The sequence below is a fragment of the Chroicocephalus ridibundus genome, chromosome 2 (assembly GCF_963924245.1).
Source record: "Chroicocephalus ridibundus chromosome 2, bChrRid1.1, whole genome shotgun sequence".
NCBI classification, from domain to species: Eukaryota; Metazoa; Chordata; class Aves; order Charadriiformes; family Laridae; genus Chroicocephalus; species Chroicocephalus ridibundus.
The window spans coordinates 149,153,496-149,171,051 of NC_086285.1; the positions used below are offsets into that span (position 1 = coordinate 149,153,496).

The window sequence follows — 17,556 nt, forward strand, 5'->3', positions numbered from 1 at the left end:
TATCTGTGGTAGCACATTGTCTCTGCCCCAGAGCAGAACCGAGTACAAGGAATCTGCAGTGGAAAATGCAACAAAGCGGAGGGAGTCACAAACAGAAAAGAGGAGAGGTGCCCAGAGATCTGGAATGCATTGACAGAATAATTGAGTATTTGAGTAGCTGGTCTCTTTACTGTGGCACAGAAACAGCACTCCCAGTTAACAGCAGCCACATTATTAATCCCTGGGCTCGAAAGAGGATTTCAGCAGTTTCAGAATTTTTAATTCCACTAGCTACAGCACAAGCCAGCAACCTAGTTCTGCCAAAGCTGTCTCTGAGTGATGAATGAAGAATAACTTAGAGTTCAAGCCACAAAAGTCTTCATGATTTGCAATGCTAAATATCCTTTTTCTTAAGGAGCCTTGTCAACTAGTTGAAACCACAACCATGATCTAGGAGCCTGAGCCCAGCTCCAGCAAGTAACAGAGCATTTGTGGTACTCAGTGCTGTAAGGCACGAAACCACGTGTGCCTGCCGCAGGGATGCTGAATGAAGTACCTCTGTCCCAGCAAGGAAACACTGGGGACCTGTGCATGTCTGACCTGGATTCACAATTGCAGGGACATGCACAGGAAAATGCTGAAGAGAAAAAAGAGGGAGAGGGAGAGGGAGAGGGAGAGGGAGAGGGAGAGGGAGAGGGAGAGGGAGAGGGAGAGGGAGAGGGAGAGGGAGAGGGGAGGGGAGGGGAGGAGAGGAGAGGAGAGGAGAGGAGAGGAGAGGAGAGGAGAGGAGAGGAGAGGAGAGGAGAGGAGAGGAGAGGAGAGGAGAGGAGAGGAGAGGAGAGGAGAGGAGAGGAGAGGAGAGGAGAGAAGAGGAAGGTCACACACAGTGGTTTCCTTGCCTTTGCTTAAGCATCTCTGTGAGACAGACATCACTGGGAGATGGATGCTCACAGCAAAAACTACTTCCTGTACATAGCTACCTGCATCAGACATCTGACCAGTACGTTCTTGGGGTTTTTTTATAAAATGTTGCTGGAAGGGGAAGATATCCTTTGCCATAATAGTTTCTTATGCAGGAAGGAGGAGACAGGATCTCAGTGCCCACTGGAAAAATATGAAGCCATAATCCTTACATCCCAGGAGCAAGCCCTAGCAACTGGAGCAAGAGAGAGCGGAAGGACCAACCCTCACTTGTCTCACTGAAGCTCTACAGGCAGGAATACATCAGCCACAGGGCTAATCAAGAATATGATTTGATATTGGGTGGGATAGAGTTCTCCACTGAAGAAAAGGTGAGAAACATCAGTTGTGTTTCTTTTACAGTTATTGAAGAGGGGCAAGTATATCTTTGTAATACGGAATACAAAATGCATAAGGAGCCATGGGAGCAGAAGCAAGGCTTAAGTGCATAAAGCAGGAGAGATGCCTCTTTCTCTCTGGGATTTACAGCTGGGAGTGGTATCCTAGAAAATGCCTCCCCAGCTTTTCCCACAAACACAGTGAACAAGGACAGCAGTTATGAGTCACTGGTTGTATTTTTATCCAATGACTTTGGATGAATAAAAAAGTAAATGCCTTTACCAGAGTGTCATTCTTCCATTTGTTTAGATGGAAGATAGTGTTACCAGTAGGAGTAGAGAGCATCCCTAACCGCTTCTAGTCTACACAGTAATAGTTAAGCCATTGGCATTTTCTTGAGATGAGGAGGAGAGCCTGTCCCCCAGACTGAGATTTAAATAAAACCCAGTTCTCCCACAGAACTTCGGGTGTGGAGCTTTGCTTATGAAAGGGAGGAGAAGGGGCACACAGGCATCACACGGCAGCTTTCCTTAATCAAGTGCATAACTGCTGGTTTGTTTTTTTTTTTGTCTTGCATGCATCTGTGGGTGGATATTAGACCCAAACAAACCCAATCTGATTAAACTTGTCATGGAAATTCATTACAGAAAAGCCTCTTCTGGATATCCCAGTGAGGTTACCAAGCCCTCTCAAGATGTGAAGGCACAGAAGCAGCACTCAGGGCTCTAGAGAGTCTGAGATTCACACTTTCAGACTGACTTAAACTTCACCTCATTTTCAGCAAAATTCTTCCTATGTGTCCTTTCTCCATCTTTAAAAATGGAGACAATAAATGCTAAGCATGAACGTGTTAAAACAAAAATTTATTAAGAAAAAAGAACTCTCAGGGCTATCCTTCTAAAGTAGTTGTATTGCCTACCTTCATTTGATTTTAATGTTACATGTCACCTGATCTGAGTCTGATGATTAAATACCTTTCGACTTAATCCTTAGAGTAAATTTTTTATATAGATAAGTACACGCACATAAACATTTTAAAATTCTTGGATTAAATATAAATATCATGGATAGTCAAATACATTTGGATAGCACAAACATGGATAAGGCAAAGTGTGAGCCTCAATAAAAGGTCATGAAGATTCTGAGAAATTTAACAAGGAACAACTTAGGAACAGGAATCCAGGAAGGTCATCGCATTATGCTATTGTCCAATCACAGTGGCAATTAGGCCATAATTACCATGTTACTCTATCAAAGGATGCTTGTTTTAGACAAGATTACTCTAAGATCTGTCTTTGCTCATGTTCCATACAAACAAAAGGCTGGAACTGATCCCATCTTCATTCATTGGACTTTTGCCTTGTTTTGCAAGCTGTGCCTAAATTTTTGCAGAACAAAATAAACTTCCCTGAGGTTGTGTTGATAGAAAAATTACTTTGTCACATGATATTTGCAATCTGATTTTAAATGGCCATACATCCTCACTACATCAGCAACACCAAAGTTTACAGAAGTCTCATAAAGTCCGCATAAAAAGCAAATGCTGTTTACTTAAATCAGACAGACAATGCTAGTCAGATCATTTTATTAACAATCAACACTATAAAACCCACTTAGTACAATAAAAAAAATCATATAATGTAGGAAAACAATAAGGAAATGAATAATACTTGGTGTGCAATGTTTTCCCCAAAGGGGTAGGGCATTAGGATTATTTACAAGCTCATACTCCCACCCTGATATTTTATAAACATTTCACTCAGCACAGATTTAGATCTTGCCAGTCATGTTTGAATTTCCCTCAACACCATTTGTCTAGTAGGTCTCCAGTGATTTTGAAAGGATAAAGCTTGGCTTAGCTATAAACTCTAGTAGGCTTACCATACTGTGGCAGTGTACAGATGAGCCGCAGGGTGAAACAGTGATTCTCTTGCTTTGGGCCTTTCTCCCTGAATTGGCATTGCCCAACAGTTAGGAAAAAATGATACTGCACAGTAACAGGTGTCAATCAAAATACCAAAATCAGTCCTGAAGCAGTCAGTTCTTCCTGAGCTTCAGTTCAAGCCACATGGGTCCGAACATGCCTGGCTTGAGATAACAAGTCTTCATAGTACTAGAACTCTGAATAACTACCAGGACATAATTTCCCTCCCTTAGAAAAGATTGTGATTCAGGGTAGAGTTGCTCTTAGTTATTTTTGAAGGAGACAAAGGAAAGGAAGTTAAAAATGAAAAACAACTCATTCCAGTCAAAAGTCAAGGAGCAGTTTCAGGACTACATCTCCAGTCTTCCCACTTGCTCACAGCAGGGAAATTCTGAATATCAAGGAAAGCAATGGAAACACTGCTTATATTTACAAATTAGGTGGAAAAACAAATTCATGCTCAAATAAGCAAGGAGAATAAGTCTGTTTCATCTGTATACACTGGAATTAAAATAGCAACATATAAGCATTAGCAAGTAAATAGGGAGTAAGTAGGAGAAAGAGAAATACTGCATATGTATATTAAATTTTGAAGACTTCTGATGACATTTTTATGAAATTCTAAAATTACTATGAGGAACATAGCAGCTGACAACGCTCATTGAGAGACTAGCAGCTTTCTTAGTTGATGGACTTAAGAAGAAACAGCACTTGTAAAAAAAAAATTGCAACTGTTACCTCTTATCTAGCATGAGTGTTAGAAATTCCCTCTGCATTTTTTCCATGTCATATTATAGCAATGGCAGGTTGGGATCTATAGACACAGATGGTGAGGAAGAACTCTCTTAAGCATGCTTTGCTTTTCACCATTCCTACTGTGTGACACAACCTGACTATCTGCAGTCCCTTGAAACCAAAGGTATATTGTGTGGAAAGAATAGTTCTAAAGCTATTTCAAATTTACACCAGAAAGTTTTCCTTTTGAAGTGATTAGATCACCTGGAATTCTTCTCTCAAATATATACAGCTTAGCTGTGTTCACACCATGTTTGATGAGTTTAACAGATGAACCTGGGATAATTCCAAATAAATTACAAAAAAAAAAATTTATTTTTCTGCAACATGCCGTTATGAAGATTACAACATACAGAATGAGATACTAAAAAAATATAAGAAACAAATTCAATCATAAATCCACGTAGAAGAAGTTGTGTGCTAAATATTATTAGAAGTGTAGGAAATGGTTTATGCTTCAGTGCTTGCATATGGAGCACCTGACCTTAGAACTTCTATTTATTTATTTATTTATTTTTCCTAGAACTAGTGAGAGGTCTGTAGGGCTCTCAGAATTTAATGTTAGCTACTTATTTCTCTAATTTTTTTCTGTTAGAGTCATTAGAGATCACTCAGTCCTTCATTTAAAGCAGTCCCTCAATGAAATAGCTAAGAAGTCACACCTTTGTTGGTGGGTAACGCGTACTTTTTCTATAAATAACCAAAAACCATAATAGCTTACTGCAAATATTAACAATCTTCATTAAGAGATGTAGAGTACTATCTCAGCTACCTCAGTGTGCATGGTCTTAAGCATTTTAATGAGTTAAGATCGAATTTCATCATTGCCACAGTCCTAAAAATTTGAGCACAAATCTCCATGACTGGAATTCATAAACATGAGTAATGGCCCAAGATTCTTAACCATAAAATAGAGAGAAACAGGACTCTTGAAGTAGGATTTAAAAGATTCTGCATGATGAATGGAGAGGGACACATCAAAGCTTGCCTTTGGGAAATACTGCAGAGGGATGCCTCCAAATTCCCACCTCCCTTTTGTCTCTTTCTGCAGGCTAAAATGTCTCTCTCTACTGTCTTCTCATTCCACATGTCTGGCAGAAAGGAATCCCAAATTCTGATTCCTCCTCAATGGAGGGTTGTTAATTTTGATGGAAAGGGTAGTTGAATAAAATTGATGCATGGGGATCAGAATCCTCTACCCAGAATTTCCTATTGTGAGTCCTCTTCCTCATTGGGTTTCCATTTTTTCCTAACTTCAATAGGAGCGGAGAGCACCTACATCTCAGTCCTTCTTCTAACCTGCTGGTCACCACTTACACCTGGTGTGTGGGAATATGTCTACACGGATAAGTGTGGACAAATACACTGACACTGACTGTCCTCCATGTTAGGCATGTGAAAGGTTAAACCCATATGACTTATGGCAACCTTTCAGTATTTAAAGGGGGCCTACAAGAAAGTTGGGGACAAACTTTTTAGTGGGTCCTGTTTGTGATAGGACAAGGGGTAATGGCTTTAAACTACAGGAGGGTAGATTTAGACTAGACATAAGGAAGAAATTCTTTACAATGAGGGTGGTAAAACACTGGCACAGGTTACTCAGAGAGGTGGCAGATGCCCCATCCCTGGAAACATTCAAGGTCAGGTTGGACGGAGCTCTGAGCAACCTGATCTAGTCGAAGATGTCCCTGCTCATTGCAGGAGGGCTTTGGACTAGCCCTTTAAGGTTTTTTAGGACTTTAGGACTAGCCCTTTAGGATTTTAAGGTCCCTTTCAACCCAAACTATTCTATGGTTCTATGATTCTATGACTGCCATTATTTTGTCCCCTAGTTTTGAAATGTCTGAGGTTGAGGAGGGATTTAACTTGCATCTTCCATCTGGTTCATGTTTACATCTAAATTTTAAATACCTTCAGTTTGTGAAATGAAACCCACTCCTAAATATGCTGAATTTGGTAGATTTTTATGAATTGCTGTGTTGGTCAACTGAATTCCATTTATAATAATATTTAGGTGATTCAGTCCGTTTGTCAACCAAAGCCCACTGTCCTGCAACCATTTAGGAGGATCCAGTAAGAAATTATCCTCAGGTTACTCTTTTAATTCTAGACATTAATTGTAATAATACCAAGTAAAAAACAACTCTCCAAAAAAAAAACCCAAACAGCCTCAAAACCAGACAGCAACTCTATTTTAAGTTCAATTTTTTTCTCAAAAATTCTTTGATTAATTATTTGGGGATCACAAATAATTAGTTTATTAATGAATAAAATGTAATGTCTACAGAAGTAATATGAAATGTTGTTGGCTCCTTGTAAAGTTTCCCAATGTGCCTTTTCCTGAACATGTTACAAAATAGCATGAAGTCTCCCAATAGTAACAGTTGTCCCTGAATAGCAAAAGCACCTCTGTAATAAAGACATCTTCCAAATATTTAATGATAGATAACATATTGTAAACAGGGGACTAAATAATCACTCGAGAAAAAGTGCTGTGGCTGAGGCTGAAGCTAAAATGTTTGCCAAAATCCTGTTAAAAAGGGAACTAAATATAATATGGTAACTATCTGGGAAGCCTAACCCTGGTGTTCCACTTTTTCATCATTTAATACTCCCACTAAAGGATAAAGAGAAACATCCCTTGTGTGTACTAATTTGCAAATTCAGTGGAAAGACCAACTCCTCGTCAGAGATAGAGCATGAGCTATCTGTGGTGATCAGGGAGATCCTTGTGACTTTGAACTGTTCTGGGTTGCAGAGTAGAATGCATCATGGTTGGTGCTCTTGTCCTTCAGATTACAGCTAGATTGCCTGGATTTGCAGGCAAGGATTTGCAGGCAAGGATTTGCATCCTTTTTCTATGTTAGGAAATAAAGCTTCTTTTTAAACATAACATACTTTTTCAGGGAAAATGTTTAATTTAGGTTTTATTAGGGTGGTGCATATTCTCCTTATGAAAACAAAAAAAAAAATTAAACCAAACCGCCATATTTTATCACAAATCAAGATTGTTTAATTAACAAGAACTTAAGACCAGATGAGGTAAGTGATCATTAGAAGTAAAATAAAAGTCACTCTCAAAGAAAGAAAAACACTTTGGAGAAATTCAAGAGACTAAATAGGGTGGAAGATGACAAAAACTTCTTCAGTCGCCACTACTCCCACCAAATTTTGAGTTGTCGCTAACCCATTCATCTGAGTTGCAAGAACAATTCCCCACATTTATCGCTGCCCGTCCTTTAAGGACCAACATAAAAGTAGCAAAGAGAAGAAGAAAGGGAATGTCACAAAGAGAAGAAGAAAGGGAATGTCACAGCTGGTGTCTGACTGGAGAAAACCAGCAATATTAACTGTAAAAACCTAACAATACTAAATTTTTCCCACTCTTAACTTTAATCCAAACTTTAGAAACAGTGTACATGGTAAATTCATGGTCTCTTTACTTAACTTTATTGTACTCCTAATAGAGTTTGTAACTCTGCAAACAGTAGGCATGATGGTTCTGCAAACTGTCGAAAACCTGAATAATGCAGTAAGTAACTCTGACAACTTGAACAGATTTTTAATTTAGTTCTTAATATTTTGCTGCCAGCACATGAATATAATTTCCTCCCACAATTCCTTAAGAAAAGTGTAAGACAAGATGACCTCTGTATTTCTCCTTTGCTGTTCTGTAGCAATGACTCACTGCTGTAATTATTAAATTTGACATTACTGCAACTCCTTGCCCATTCTCCTGTTGAGACAAGTGAAATTTGCCAGCCAACAAAATATTAATTCAGTTTATCCAGAGTCGGAACACATATCCTCCAATTTTAAAGATAAAATGGTAATATTAAATACAACAATAAATGGAAATTATCAGTTTTCCTTTATAATTGTTTCAGTACTCCCTGTCTATGGGACAACGAACACTACAGGGTAGAGAGATCCCTCCCTGGGACTGCACACTAACAGAAAAGCTTGTTTTCTCTCTGAAGAACTCGTTCTAATTTTAGCTTGTGTTCGAGCCAGGCACACCTGACAGGTCAAAGGAGAAAACTATGTATATTCTGGACAGTGAACAAGCAAACATAACCTAGCCGTTGAGTAAGAAACACAGCTACATCTTACAGCAAACTATACAATAGTCTAGTGAGCCTTGCTGTTGTACTGAACGTGCATTTACACAAATAATACAATAAATTTGCTTTTTCTATATATTGAATTTCTTTAATAATTGACTGAAGAGCTGTACTTATTGGGAACAGGCATACTGAGCAGGGATAATTAAAAGACATCCAGATTTACTGTTAGAGAAATTTTTCCTACTATAAGGCAAATGGCCTGTCATACCGCTGCATGCAGACAAATGGTGCTTCGTCACAGTTTACAAAAATGGTTAAAAATATGTTTATTCTGGACCGTGAACAAGCAAACGTATGCTTCTACTACTTGAAATACACGCTACAGAAGCCACAGAAACAGTCACTGTGGCAGTGTGAGCTGCTAGGTCTGCAGCTGATGTCAGTAACATAGTGGTGATGGAGAGGAAACATACGGCAACACTGGTTTTTACTGCTAACAGGGAGAGAAATATATTTAAAGGCTACTATCACAATGATGTGTTGAACAGAAATAATTCCCTCTACTCTAATCTCTCACCAAATACAGCACAGAAGAGATACGTTAATCTGATACTACCATTTTCTGTTAAGACTGTTTTTCAACACAATACTTATTAAACAAAATCACCCACCCGTTTTTTTTTCTCATGGAAATCTGAAATGAAACGTTTAAATTACTAGCTTTATTTTTTTTTTTTATTAACAAAAAGTTAAATCTTACAACAGAAAAAGAATAAAGCTCACTCTCCCAGCAGCTATATAAATGCTAAGATTTCCTGTTGCTACAGAAACTACCACTTTTGTCCTGATTCATGGCTTTATAATACATAATATGTTAATTTAGAAAGTGTAGGGACTGCATTAATTTCAAACTTTAAATAACTAGAGATGATCAATGTTTTAGACAGACATATAAACACTGAACATGTACTAAAATGATAATGCAAATTGTTTTGATAGCATTGAAGATGGATGAACTTTTTAAAAACAAAAATGCAAAATTAGAACTTATCTGAACATTTGCCTAGGACACAGGCAAAGCCAAAGTTAGAGAAATTTGGTTAACTTAAAACATAACTTAAAATGCAAAAGTCTTTTTCTCCCTACTCAACTACACTTCCTGAGTTTGGCTGAAGCCAAGAGCAGAAATGCCAAAATCGATTCTCGAGGGATTTTTCAGCACAGAAATACAGGGACACTCCAGAGAAACTCATATTTTAAAAGTTTCTAAGGTTTGTATAAGTAATGAGACCTTCTGCTGCTTATCTTTACTGAATTGTTGAACTTTGTGATGTTTGTGGTTTTTTATTTAAGGATCTGTTTTACAGTCATTGAAACTAGTGGAAAAGTTCATTGAAAACTGGTTTGAAATTTTATTTATCCGTAAATTGATCAATCCTGTTTGAAAATCCAGTAAAAGAGATCCACAGAACTCCAGTAAAATTTAAACTTAATAATTCTTCCAAAATATGTTTGAAGTTTCAAAAGTCTCATAAATATAGTTTGTTGAAATCCATGCAGATATATTGTAATAGCGGATTTCATAAATCTACGCTTTAGTTGCACTGAGGGTGACATTAATTACCCGCTGTCATCCACGTAGGTTGTACATTATCCTAATTAACTGCTTTAGATAAAATAGAAATGGAAAACTTCATGTATCAGCATGCTGTTAGTGCTAACTTTTACTCTGGTGACTACCGTAGAGATACTAGCTGCTTCGTACACCACAGTGTCATTGAAAAATACGATCTACAGGCCACAGTAAAATATTTATCACACAGCTTATTTAATTGAAAGTAATTAATCATAAGTAACTGTAAAAGTTACAAATATCATAGATAGACCTATGTTAAAAATTTATATAAATCTTACTGAGATATGTTGGTCCTTGGAAATTAATGTGTTTAAACAGTATATAATCAATGTGGTTCGGAGGAGGTGTTAGAGGTTTGATTCGGATTTTTTGTGGGGGTTTTGGTTGTTTTTTTTTCTTTGTAAAGAGTGTGCTGAATTTATGGCTGAAATTAGTTATAGTTAGGCTACAAGAATGTTAAGTACCACAAGTCCATCTCTACTGCTGAATTATGCTAATTAAAACTTTGTTATGCTGTGTGTTATTGTTTGCAATTATAAGTGACAATTTTTTGCAATTATTGGTTGCAATTAGAACGTGAAAATGCCATTTAAATGTTGACATTTCTTTTCCATTTGCAGAGATGAAAAAGAATATATAACTAATTGCATCTTCTTTTTTCCCCAATATTTCCCTGAAGCTATGATATCAGTAAAACCTATTTAAGGATGCCTATTATTAATTCATTAATATCCTTTTGCAAAATTGACTTTAGAAGTCTTAAAATCCTAACATTTTCAGAAAAAAAAACATTATCTGTGCTCTCAGCAATTACATATTCTTACTACTTTCAGATTCACTGGAATAAGAAACTACTATGCTTGCTACAAGAAAAGCCTGAGGTTTATTCTATGTAAGCTTTTTCTCATTAGAAAGTCACTGTCACTGATCTGGATGATTTTTGTACATGGCTAATTCTTGAGGTTCCATAGATTAAGTATGTGTTTTATTTTATTTTTTTAAGTTAACAAACAATACAAGTAACTTTCTAAGTGGAGATAGTTGGCTTTGGGTTTTTTTGTTTGTTTGTTTGTTTTTTACCTGGATACCAGACCCTCACTGTTTTCTTAATTCAGGAGGTTCAATCAAATATTGGTGCAGCTTAGCAGAAAACTACAATCTTCCTGAAACGAGTCACTACCCCAAGGATTTGGACTATCTTTCAGAGCAGAAATTGATGTGATATTTTAATTGATATTGATCTCTTCCTTAATATTAGACTGTTTCTCTAAAGTTCCATGGTCATGATAACATCTCAGGTCACAAATCAGGCAATGAGATAACTAACCCTCACGCAGGCCTGCCCTGCAGGAAAAACAGGTCAAGAGTAGTATATAGTACCACAAACTATTCAGTTGGCTATAAGACCAAGTGGTAAGAATCAGATAAGAGAGAAGCAGAAAAATAAGAGCAAAACCAAGGACCGGCAGTGAGATGATGTCTTTAGATTCCAAAGATTTTGCATAAAACAAAATGGAGCAATGTCCTTGAAATAACCTGTTCCAAAAGCGTCACTGACGCTGAAGTACCTTCTATAAGGAGACAGGTCTTGTGATTCACTTTATGGAAACATTTACACTTCTACACAGTGAAAGCAAAATGCTGTCATTCTGTTCAAGAATTGCTTGAAGTTGCGTGTAATGGCTAAGGCTGTTGGCTGTGTCTGAGAGGCACACCAGCTCATAGAATTCCTGACTTGAAACATGAGGACTGCGCTTTCTTTGTTTTTCCCAAATTGAATGTTGAATGAGGTGTAACCTGTAATCACCATTAAGAAATTATTTAAATACTGAATTGGATATAACATCTAGATTGAATAACCTTTTCCCTATGTTTCCACTGGCACAATAGTTAATTGAGACTGTGTAAGGTATCTTTAAAATATCCATGGGGGTTTTTTCTCTTCATGAAGAGCTTGAATGTAAGGAAACGAATCATTAATGATAGAAGTGGAAATAGTTTGCAATTAATTTTTCATCAGTGTTTTTTGATTGTTTATAATTTATACTGTGCTAGCAGTGCAATCTTCTTTTACAATTGTGCTCCTTTGGGCATTTGTAGATTGTGTTTTTGAATTTTTTCCAGTGTTAATGACCTAATGACCCTCTCAAATCATACTACAGCATTGCTATAATGTGGCTGGAATGGAATGAGTTTGCAGCTGCCAAAAGACTACGATTTAAAGAAATAACTTAATGAATAACACATTAAAATAAATATTTTGGGTTCCGCATGAGATTTTGAAGATTTATGATGGGATTCGTGTCAAGAGATATGTGCTTCCCGCTGGGTGAATCCCTGAGGAAAATGCAGGGGTGTTTTGGGGGGATATTTTTTTCAAAGCAAAATGTTAAACAGGATTTCCATTCGCTTACCTATGCTTGAGCCTGTTTAATCCTGACAAATAAGCCAGTTAACAATTTATCAATTTCTACTAATTAGATTAATGGGCTTAATCTGGTGGCTGTGTACTCGGACTGATGACATCAGTAAACAGTAAGGGATGTAGAAGAACCGCTTTGTGAAGATGACAGGAAATGCAATAATTTCCAAATACGAAAACAATGCAAGGTACTATTAATGACAACATAATTCTCATGATCTCTTTCTGACCTATATATATATATACACACACACATATACAGGTATTTATTTATTTTCATTTTTATGTCGTCTTAAAGAGTGTGCAATGGTAATGGAACAAATGACCTTCAGCGAGAGCTCTGGTGGCCCTGTCTCAGCAAAGTACTTAGTATGCGCTTAAAATAAAAAAATATTGCCTAAGAAGTGCATTGCTGAATGAAGGCCTAAGTGAAAGGAATGTCTTCTCTTACTCATGTAGTATCATTCACACCAACAATATGACAATTATTTTTTGATTAAAGGTTTATGATATTGAAAACAGGATATAGAACAAAAATAGTTATATACTTAAGCATGTCCCACCTCCAGACTGAATAATATGCAACACATTTGGCTTGATCCCTTTACTCATTAGTGGCTGTATTGTACAACATGTTACGCTCATCCTCTGGCCTTTATCTCCATTATCACACCCAGGCTAGGCTTTCACTATAAGGGCAAGTATCTAGGAAAAGGTAACAAATTTTAAAAGTAACTGATGCACAGAGACATTCTGTGAAATGTTTGTAGTTATTTGAAAAATAAATATTGGCTTCACTGTTTGCTTGGTTTTCTTAATGCAAAATTAAGTTTAAAAAATGCCAAAATGAATTATGTGGCACTAAGACCTCTGTAGAAAAATATAAACAGACTGTTAAAACATATTTCAACTCCCTTGGCGTCATTTGTGGCCGATAAACAGTCATATATGAGTGAAAGGTTCACTGACTGTCACCCATTTATGATCCAAGTTCTTTGCTGGTGCCACACTGACCAGGCTAAAAAGGATCAGTATGTCTTAAATGCTTTTTTCTGCCTAAAAACCCAGGTCATGACCTTATAAGAGCTGTGATTCACAATAATGACTTCTTTGGTTCAAATGGCATTGAGATTGGTACAAAAAGGTTTTACTTCAGTGCAACTGAATTATAATGCTAAATAAAAGAAAATAGAACACAAACGGTGCACATGTACTTGGGTCAAGTGTGTTGAGCTTTTCCAGCACTGATTTAAAATTGAAAACACATCAGCCTCTAGTATCTGATGAAACAGAAGACTGGAGACTAGACTCTGTGTGGAACCAGGCACTCATTTGTCTTTTTCTAATTAGGTTTCCATTGTTATTGAGTACCTCCTTCTTCCATGATAATAAAGAAGGTTTATTTAAACTTTGCAGACCAACCAAATAATAAAAATTACACTGCATCAGAAGCCACAGTACTTCTGTGCTCTGATGGTCAAAGTTGTTATTTGTTTGTAGGTGTGTGTAAATTAGTAGCTCTTTAGCCATGGTGTATACCTCTGCTTTGTGCTCTAATGCATCTCCTGCATTGCTGCTGTGAACTAAATCATTAATAATATCACTTTTTATTGCCGTTACTTTAGAGAGAGACACAGCAAAATCAAACATGTTTCCATTTGATAGAGAAAAACCCCAAAACACAACAACAAAACAACAACAAACTCTTAAAGATTGATGCAACGAATGACTCTGGAAAAATCTGGGGTGATCCCTTTCCCAGATGCTCTCCAAGCCTCACAGGTACACTTGACTTTTTGACTCATGATAGAAGTGAAAAGTGATCTCACAGAAAATACCACACCGTTTTGCTCGTACTATCCTGAAAATACAGTGAATCAGTGCAGAAAGTGTTCTCACAATCAGGCTCTAGAAACACTTGCCAGTAGAGCTGTTAATGATAAAAGGCTGGGGGGGGCACGAGGGGACAGACCCTGGAGTTGGTTGGCTGGGCAGTTGGTAACAGACTTCAGAGACTTTAACCACGAACACACTAGATTAAATAAGGGTCACTCTAAGAATTTCTGCATGTTTTTTTGCAGGCAGATGAAAGCTTGCTCTGTCAGGTCTCTGAGCAGACATGAGCTCATTCTGCCCACACTCCATCCTGGCTGGAAGCTGCACTGTCACAATAAGCACGACACTGAGCCTACTCAAGGGCAGGATATATTAGCTTGGGCTTGATGCCACATTGACAGGTCTACCGAGCTGCTCTTTAGCTCAGAGAGTGGGCAGAGAATCAACAGCTATGTGGGCACAGACAGTGTACATCTCTTCATTGGAAACCATACAGAGGAGCCCTCCAGGTCCCATTATTCTTTGTTTCTGCATTGTGGAGAATCTAAGTTTGAATTTTTGGCGAATGGTAAAAATTGTGGACATTTTGGAAAACTTTCCAAGCAGCATTATTTTTTTTTTTTTTTGTCTGGAGATATTGTCAGTAATGCTAAATAAATTCATCATAAGCTTGTAAACAGTCAGTGGTCAAGTTTGCTCTGATGGAGCTCTTGGTCACCCACAGGAAGAACATAATTTTTCAAATTGAAATCAGAGACACGTCTCATTCTTTGTACCCACATTTCAGCCTTTTCTGGACTGGCATTTGGAAATGTCGGTTTCTTCAGTTTTAATCAAGGTTATGACAAGAATAATGTCCAGGTTCAATATTTTGAGCTGGACCTGAATTTGGATCCTGAAAAAGTACTCCACTTCCCAGCATTCACAGATAACAGGAGAATGACACATTTCTCCTCTTTTTAATAAAATGCATTAAAAAAAGTATTCCAATACATAGATATTTTGTAATCCTGAATTTTACTGAGATTTTTTTTCTCATTCTGCCTTTTACTTTTGCATTAGTCTCTCACAGTCCTGTACTGTTCGCACCCTTAAACTTATAGATTCATTATGTTGCAATCCTAAATCACCAACATTTCAGTGATTATCAAATATTAATGAAAGTCTAAATGATCACACTGTGATGCTGTATCCATCTGTAACTTTTGACATGTCCTTACACATATTCCTTACACTTTGCACACAAATTTTCACAATGCTAATCTACATTCTGATAATCATTATAAGTTGTAGAATTTTAACACTTATGACGTTATACAAGAATTAAGTAAATTTAAACAGTGAAAAAGTGACAAGAATACTCAACTGCTGATTAACAAAATTACTGTAACATTTAAAATTAGCTATTGTGTTATTTAGTTTTTTATAGAAATAGAGCCAAGTATCGCATCACTTATGTCCCTGGGATGGATAGCCAGAATTTAAACGCCATCTCATCTTGGAGATGCCTGGATATCCTATTTTTTTGATATAAAAAAATTCCTCATGGGTGGCAAATACGCAGAAGTGTCTCAGCTTCACAAGGTTCTTTTAGTCAGGAATTGTTTCATGTCAAAGCCCAGTGGAGACAAAGAAACAATGTTACTGGTTTCTATACTAAATTCTACACTAATACAAACATCAGTAGGTTTAAGCTCTTTGTAAATTCTTTGACAGAAGTAAATTAAAGAAACATAGCTCTTCTTGGTGTTGTTACTGGCAAAAGTGGGAACTCTTACCTTGGGGACAGTGAGGTCCATTCACACCAGGATTTTATAAACTTTGTTAAAATGCTTGTTTGACATTCTATCTTAATATAAATATGTAGAGGTGGCATAAAGCAACAGAGGCTTAAAAGAGAGCAACACTGTGCAAGAAGAATAACAATATAGATTACTCATAGAGATAATACCCACAAGATGAGAGTAGTAATTTTACATTGAAGAACCAAAAAAATTGCCATTACCTTGTACAAGCCTGTACAGCTTTCTCTTAGGTGCCCTGTCATGCTCTGCCTGTCCCTAGTGAAATCTCCACTGAGCTACAATACATAACAAGTTAAGACCACTACGGAGTTTCCATAGATATTTTTACTGCCAATACTTACATGCATTAAAGAATTCTCTCATGTTTGTGTGCCTGTGCAGTAGCCCTCAGCAGGGATTTCATTATACTGTTCTTGGTTTGCATGATATTGTTCTCACTAATTTTTTTCTGTAGAGATCCTCACCAGGTAATAAGTAGTTGAGGTACCAGTAGTACTCTCACTTTTCATGTAACAACTCACTGATCTGAGTGGTTACCCACCATGTAGGAGTTGTGGATTCTATTCACTCAGCAAGAGAAAGGTTTAAAACAGTTTCCCTCACAATGTTGCCATAACCAGCAACGTGTCCCACTGCAAAAAATTGTTCAAGATTCACTGAGCCTTAGAGGGAGTACAAGTCTAAGTCTGTAGCAGAATTGTTTGTAGTGTCAGAGTTCAGGAATAGTCATCAGTGCTTCATAATATATTTGCATCATTTAATCAAAGCCCATTTAATTCAAAATGAGACATAATCCATGAAGCAGGGAGCATAATCTTAGAATTCCCTCTCCCACCTCATTGATAAATGTCCCAGTACCTCACATTCCCCGAGCACTGAATTCTTCCCTGCACAGTATCAGAACTTCATCGATGAGCCTGTTCCTCTGCAGCACGGATTGCTGCTTTCTCTTGGGAAGTAACAACTATGGTCTAGATCCCCTCTGGCAAATGAATGCATTAACCCAGGGTCTTTCATTTCTTTCCTGAGTAAGACAGGACATTGTCTCCTACCTTCAGGCTATGGGCTGTGAACTGCCAGTGGATATAAATGGATGCCTTGCTATTTTCAGAATTTCCTAATGTTTAACTCTAGGCAGCTCTCTGCTCTGTGTGTTGCCTGATTTGGCTTCTGTCTAAGGAGCTTATCTCTCCCCAGGCATGCACAGAGAATCAAGTGTCTCAGCTAGGGTTCTGCAGTCTGTTCCTAGGGTCCAACAGCTTTAATGTTAGCACTGAAAATCTTTATCTCACCTACCTGTAGGAAACCATGTCTGATTTGTGAATAAGCATTTAAATTCTTTAAATCCAGGATGACGTTTAAGTCTAGTAAATTGTTACAAATCTTTTTTTTTCTCGCCTCAAGTAATCAGTAGTTTAAATTGATGTGTTTATTTTATTGTAGATAAGCTTTATGGGAAAATAAGATACTTTTGTTGTTACTCATATATTTTCCTTTTCCTAAAAAATTAATCTCGGAGGCTGGACAGGAGATAATGACATGCCCATTATGTCCCATAGCAATAGCTGTGGTGGAACATATTGGAAAACAAGCTTTTCTCCAGCTATGTGCTTGAACAGCCCTGAAACACCAAAGGAAAGAAAAGTTTCTAGAAACATAAGAACACAATCAAACCTAATTATTAAAAACCCCAGGAACGTGGGTTCTGCAGGTACCTGAAAATGAATATATGGAGAAGAGTTATCCAGTTTTGGTGAAGGAAATATATCAATCTGGAGAAGGCAATTGAAAAT

The 17,556-nt window shown here is 37.3% G+C and overlaps 1 protein-coding gene across 2 annotated transcripts in view; it reads right to left on the minus strand.

The window, feature by feature from the left end:
- The window catches only part of ANGPT1 (angiopoietin 1), a 169,739-nt gene that overhangs the window by 12,992 nt on the left and 139,191 nt on the right, over nucleotides 1-17,556 (minus strand). The gene's annotated exons all lie outside the window — the stretch shown is intronic.